The sequence below is a fragment of the Equus asinus genome, chromosome 17, assembly GCF_041296235.1.
Source record: "Equus asinus isolate D_3611 breed Donkey chromosome 17, EquAss-T2T_v2, whole genome shotgun sequence".
In the NCBI taxonomy this organism is placed as follows: domain Eukaryota; kingdom Metazoa; phylum Chordata; class Mammalia; order Perissodactyla; family Equidae; genus Equus; species Equus asinus.
This window is the reverse complement of record NC_091806.1, coordinates 14,979,957-14,985,956: the sequence shown is the minus strand read 5'-3', so window position 1 is coordinate 14,985,956 and position 6,000 is coordinate 14,979,957.

Sequence of the window (6,000 nt, the reverse complement as noted above, 5' to 3'; positions counted from 1 at the left end):
ATATTCCTTGGCAAATAAATACATAAATAAAAATAAATTAAATGGGATTAATGGAACATTAGCTAGTATAGAAGAAAATATTAGTAAATTTTAAAATAAAGCAATAGATATTATAATAAATGAAACACAGAGAAAAAGAAATAATTTTAAAAGTAACAGCATCTGTGAAATGTGGGATAACTTCATTTCACCAAATATTTGTGTAATTGAAGGTTCCTATGGGAGGAAGTTGGGAGGAGAGGAGAAAATACATTCAAAGAAAAATACGGACAAAATATTTCCAAATTTTATGAAAACTATACACTTACAGATTGAATAATCTGAAAAACACCTTAACCACAAGAAACATGAAGAAAACGATGCCAAACTCCATAATATTCAAATTGTTCAAAATCAGTAATAACGAGAAAATCTTAAAAGTGGTCACAGACGAAAAAGACACTTCTGAAGTCCTTCAAGAAGATGGAACATCACACTGGTTGGAAAAATGGATTTACAGAGAGGAACAAAGAACCCTAGAAATGGTAAACACATAGAAAAATATATACTTTTTCTTAATAATTTAATATCTTTCAAAGGTAAGCAACTTTATAAACAAAATTAGTAATAATGTAATGTCAGCTTTATAATATTCAAAGAAAAATCTAAGCATCACACAAAGGCTAAGAAGGGAGAGATAGAAGTATGTTATTCTAAGGTGTTTACGCTACACATGAAGTACAAAGTTAAAGATGTATACTATAAAATACGTCACAATTAAAATAACAAAAAGAAGAAATATGGCTAATAATCCAAAAAAGATATAATAAAATCATTTCAAAATACTCAATCCAAAATAAGGCAGAATAATAGGAAAAAGGAAATCAAAGATGGTAGCAATAGAAAACATAAATCTATAATAGACAACATAACAATATAAATAAACACACTAAAGGTAAATTGTCTAAACACCTAGTTAAGAGGCAGGAATTAGCAGACAAGGTAAAAACATATATCCCAACTTTATTCTACCTATCAGAAATGTAATTCAAATACAGATATAAATAGGTTAAAAGTAAAAAGATAAAAAAAATAACATGCAAACACTAACCAAAGGACAGCTAAAGTGAATATATTAATATCCAACAAACTACATTTTAGCAAAATAATATTACCCAGGATAAATAAAGTCATTTCATAATGATTAAAGGGTCAATTAATCAAGACAAATAACAATTACAAAGGCTAATGCACGTAATTGCTGAACACCAAAATATATAAACCAATAATATATACAAATTAAATCAAAAAGAAAATCCAAAATTTGATAAGCACAGAGAAAAAGAATTATATCAAATAATTTGAACACCTTAGTCTGACATACGTCCTTGATTAAACATGTTCTAAGATCCACAACACTATAAAAAATCCTAAACTTCACTCAATAATTGTATTGTTAGTAGTAATTTTGCCTTTATAATTTTAAAATCATTTTATGTATACTGTAGAATAAAAAATTAAATAAATTTTAAAGTTATTAGTTACCACAATTTTCATTATAAGAGAAAAAAGTAAAAATATAAATAAAAGAAGTTAAGAAAATAAACTGTAATGTTAAATTTGAATTGCAAATATAAATTTAAACGTATTTTTCTAAAAACATATTTTCTACCTCTCCTTACCAAGAGGGCACAAACATAATGACATTCCAATTAGAAGCAATGACACTTTAATAGCGTTCAGCACCCAAATATCCAAATCTTGATCTCTTCTCTAAAATACAGTTCTCTAAAACGAATGTGGGCTCCTTAGCAAAAGAGTTGAATCACGATCTAGTTCATAAAATTAGGTGAGCCTTCACACTATTTATTGTGCCAGAGAGAAAGGAAGATATCAAAAATTAACGGCATGGTGTCAAAAAGAAATACAATGCAGTTCTGCTTCTAATAATAGCAATCTAGTTAATTTGGATGCTCTCCTTCAACAAGAATAATAGAAAAAGTTGAACACGATTTCTTATCTGTTTGATAGTATAAAAAACTAATACTAATGGAAAGAAATACCAGGATAATTCAGGAAAAGAAGACTCAGAGTGATGAGCCCAGCACTTGGAGCTATTCTTCCCAAGGTGTCAGCCAATTCTAGAAAAAGTGATCAAAGCTGAGAATCTCTGGGACAAAAAGGCAGTTCAGGGGCCTCCAGGGAGAGGTTCTTGGCTGGCAATCTCTATGCAACACACGAAAAGTAGAGTGAACCAAAACCACTTGGCCTCCTTCCGACTATAGCCCAGCTTCATCTCATCTCAGTCCTTGATTGACTTAGTGTTATCTAAATTGCTACTTGCTCTATTAACCTGGCAGGAGCAAACACAAATCCTTTCTAGAATAAGATATTACACTAGACCTCAAATTATCACTTTAATTTTTCATTGCCTTGGATGGAATGATAAATTACCAGGCATCTAAGAAGATTATACCACACAGTTAGAAACCAAGAGACAAAATAGACAATAGAAACTGACCAGAGGAGAGCCACATGAAGGGGTTTTCAGACACCAATTTAAAATAACTAACACCAATATGAGCAAAGAAACAAAAGATTGAGAAGTCTAGCAAAGGAAAAACTATTAAAACATGCAAAATAGAAATTCTAAAACAAATTAAAACCTAAATAGATGAATGTAAGAACAGATTAAACAAAGATGGTAAAAGAATCTCTAAACTAAAATGAGAGATCAGAATAAAACAAGCAGAATGAAGCATGGGAAGAAAAAACCCTGTGAAATACAAAATAGAAATATGTAATACAGTAAAAAGGCCTAAAATGGGTGAGGAAAGTGCTAGAAAAGAAGAAAAAATGGCAGTAGGCCAAGAATTTTTCAAAAAAGATGAAAGACGTCATGTTGTAGAGTTAGAAAGCACAATCAAGCCCAAGCATGATAAATACAATATGAAGAAAAACACACATAGCCATATCATATTAAACTTCCAAGAACCAAAGAAAAAAAGAAAATCTAAAATGTATCCAGTAAAGAAAAAAAAAAGATCAAGCTTGAAGGAGCAACAATAAAATTGAATTCTGAACAGAAATAAATCAGAAGAAAAAAACAACTTTAAAGTGCTGGGAAAAAAGTAACGTCCAACTGAGAATTCTTCTCCAGGTAACACTGTCCAAGAAGGTGAAACAAGACCATCTTCAAAGAAACAGAAGAGAATTTTGTATATGTAGGCCTAAACTAAAGATAATACTAGTGAGGGTTCTTTATTCAGAAGGAAAATTACTTCTTATGGAATCTTAGGCATACAGAAAGGTATGTATTTTAATGGAAAGATACATATGTAAATAATTTTAAATAGGTATTAAATAATAAAAATAGTAATGTCTTCTATAGAAAACTGAAATAAATTATAACCGTAATATATAAATCAAAAGTGATGGAATGGAATTAAAGTATTCTAAGATCCTCCCATTATCTGGAGAGACATTGAAAAACTAATTTATATTACACTCTGATACATCAAGTATGTATCCAATACAATGTATCCTAGCCACCTAAAAATAGCATGAGAATGTTTTACAACCAAGTGGTTGTGAGACTGTCATTCATCACATGAGTTAGAACATTTTTCTTACACTTAAAACCCATACCATTTGACCATTAAGTATTTACTAGCAAATACTATGTCTAAATAGTGATTGGGATTCAATTTAATCAAATAACATGCTCACATAGAGCTTACATTTTAATGAAGGAAGATAATAATACATTTGAAAATCAATTTAAGTGTATTATAGATTGGAAGGTGAGAAATATTATGGATAGTAGAAAAGGTAAAGTAGAGTAAAGAGAATATACATTTCTTGGTGTGGTAGTGATGGTAAAAATTTCAGTGTTAAATGTTAGATTAAATCTCATTGAGAAAATGAGCTTCAAGCAAAGGCAGAAAGATGTGGAGGTGTAACATGGATTTATAATATCTGATCTCAAAATTTGCAATAGTTCATTTGAATCAGGTTTCTAAATTCTCCTGAAATTAGACACAGTCATTCAAAAAGAGACATGGTCACTTATTCATCGGGCAAGACCAGTGATTCATGCAATTTTCCTTCCAATTACTACCTATAAAGAAGAAGGTTTTAAAATCAGCTTTTGACTAGACAGCAGGCACTAGGGGATGTTTCAAGTACACACTGTTTTCATGTGTTACATTGTTAATATAGCAGACTCCCAGCCTCACCCTTATCATTTCTGTGCATTGCAGCCCAGACTTCAACCACCAGCACCTAAATTTCTTTACAAGAAGATTTCTCTTCCTTCTTCTTTATTGTCTGCTCAGGCAAGTCAAAAGTGACAGAAAATTAGCACTTCTCAGGTGCAGCTCTCCAATAAATACTGGCTTGTGGACACATTCTCCAGCTCCCCTGGCCTTCAAGTGGGATTACTCCGATGCATGAGTTTTTCACACTGGCATCCAGAGGTTTCTAGCAGGATTAGCACTCAATTGCCCACTGAAGCAATCTGCTCATGATCACATAAAAGTGATAATTCAAGACATAGAAATTTTCTCCTTATAATCCTAAAGGCAACCACTAGAAAAGAGAAAAACAGATTAGAAAGTTTTCAAATTATCAGAATAAATACATGTACTTACACTACTAATCCAAAAATAAAAATAAGAAACTGATACTAGAGAGCGTTTGTTCCCACTCACTCTCTCACTTCCTAACTCCTATATTAGTACTTCCTTTGTCTCCCAAATAAGCTGCTTGCACTTGAATACTTATCGCAGGATTTGCTTCTGGGAAAAATCAAGCTAAAACAGCTGGTACCAGAAGTAGTCCTTTGGAAGCAGATTCTTGGGATGAGATTCTGGAATCAGATTACTACTGGACAGATGGCAAGAAGAGCTCATTGCTGGTGGAATGGGGTGGTCATTAACCACTAGTATGCTGTGGCATTGCAATGACTAAGACCAACCTACAGTGGACTTGGATGGGGTACAAAATGTACATTGATTTATGCAATTATCTTTAGCATGTAAGGGATATGGGAAGCAATGGAAACTATTCTACTACAAAGTTGGTTGTTGCTGAATGCCACTAACATGCTGAAGGATGAAAATAACAGACTCAGGTCAGACAATTTCCAATTCAGAATATGATGTCAAAGTCAGAATGCCAGCATCTAAAAAGATGCTCATCTCCTCTAATTAGAGTCTAGACAGCATAAAAACTCAACTCAAGAACATTACAGTCATAAAGAGAATAATAAAGAAGCTGAAGTCACAGCCTCTTCAAGTCTCCTGTGCAAAAGTCAGGTCTCTTATAGGAAAGGAGTTGGGCAGCGAGAATTGGGATTAAAACATTTATGTGAGTGTGTTTGAGATATTCCAGTTACCCTAAAGTCTCTGCAACTGCAGGATTGACCCTCTCCCACATGCTGGAAGAGAGCAGTCTTCCTTTGCCCCAAGAACATAAAAAGGCCTCAAGTGTGTCAGATGCTTCACAAGAAAAGAAGTGCTTTTCTCAAGATCTAGTCCCACTTCCCTCACAGCTTTTAGGCTTAGTACTCAGGGCAAAGATTCAGAATGGTATGGTCTGATGACGAAGGAAAATTACTCCTGCTTTGGAAGGAAACAGATTATTCACCAGAAGATTTATAGGACCTGGCTAATAAATACAAGCCAGAACTAGGAAAGCATGTGGGGTGACACATCTTGAGGGTAATGAGCTTAGGGTGGGAGGAATATAAAGCTGGATAAGGAAGAATTTACTGACATGGAATAAGTCCAGTGCTCAGAAATTAGCTTGTAAGCAAGACAGCAGGAGCTGATCCTAATGCCCTATTGGGACGCCTGCTTGAAAATTGGAAAAACTGATAGCCTACAGTAAGAAATGTGGAAATGCCATTACTGTCAAAGCACAGTGTTGAAGATGGAGGCCAAAGGCTCAGAGATGTAGGGATGCTTGAGAAAGATTTAGGGTATAAGACCAGAGAAAGTTTCAAGTGGCTGTGTTCCC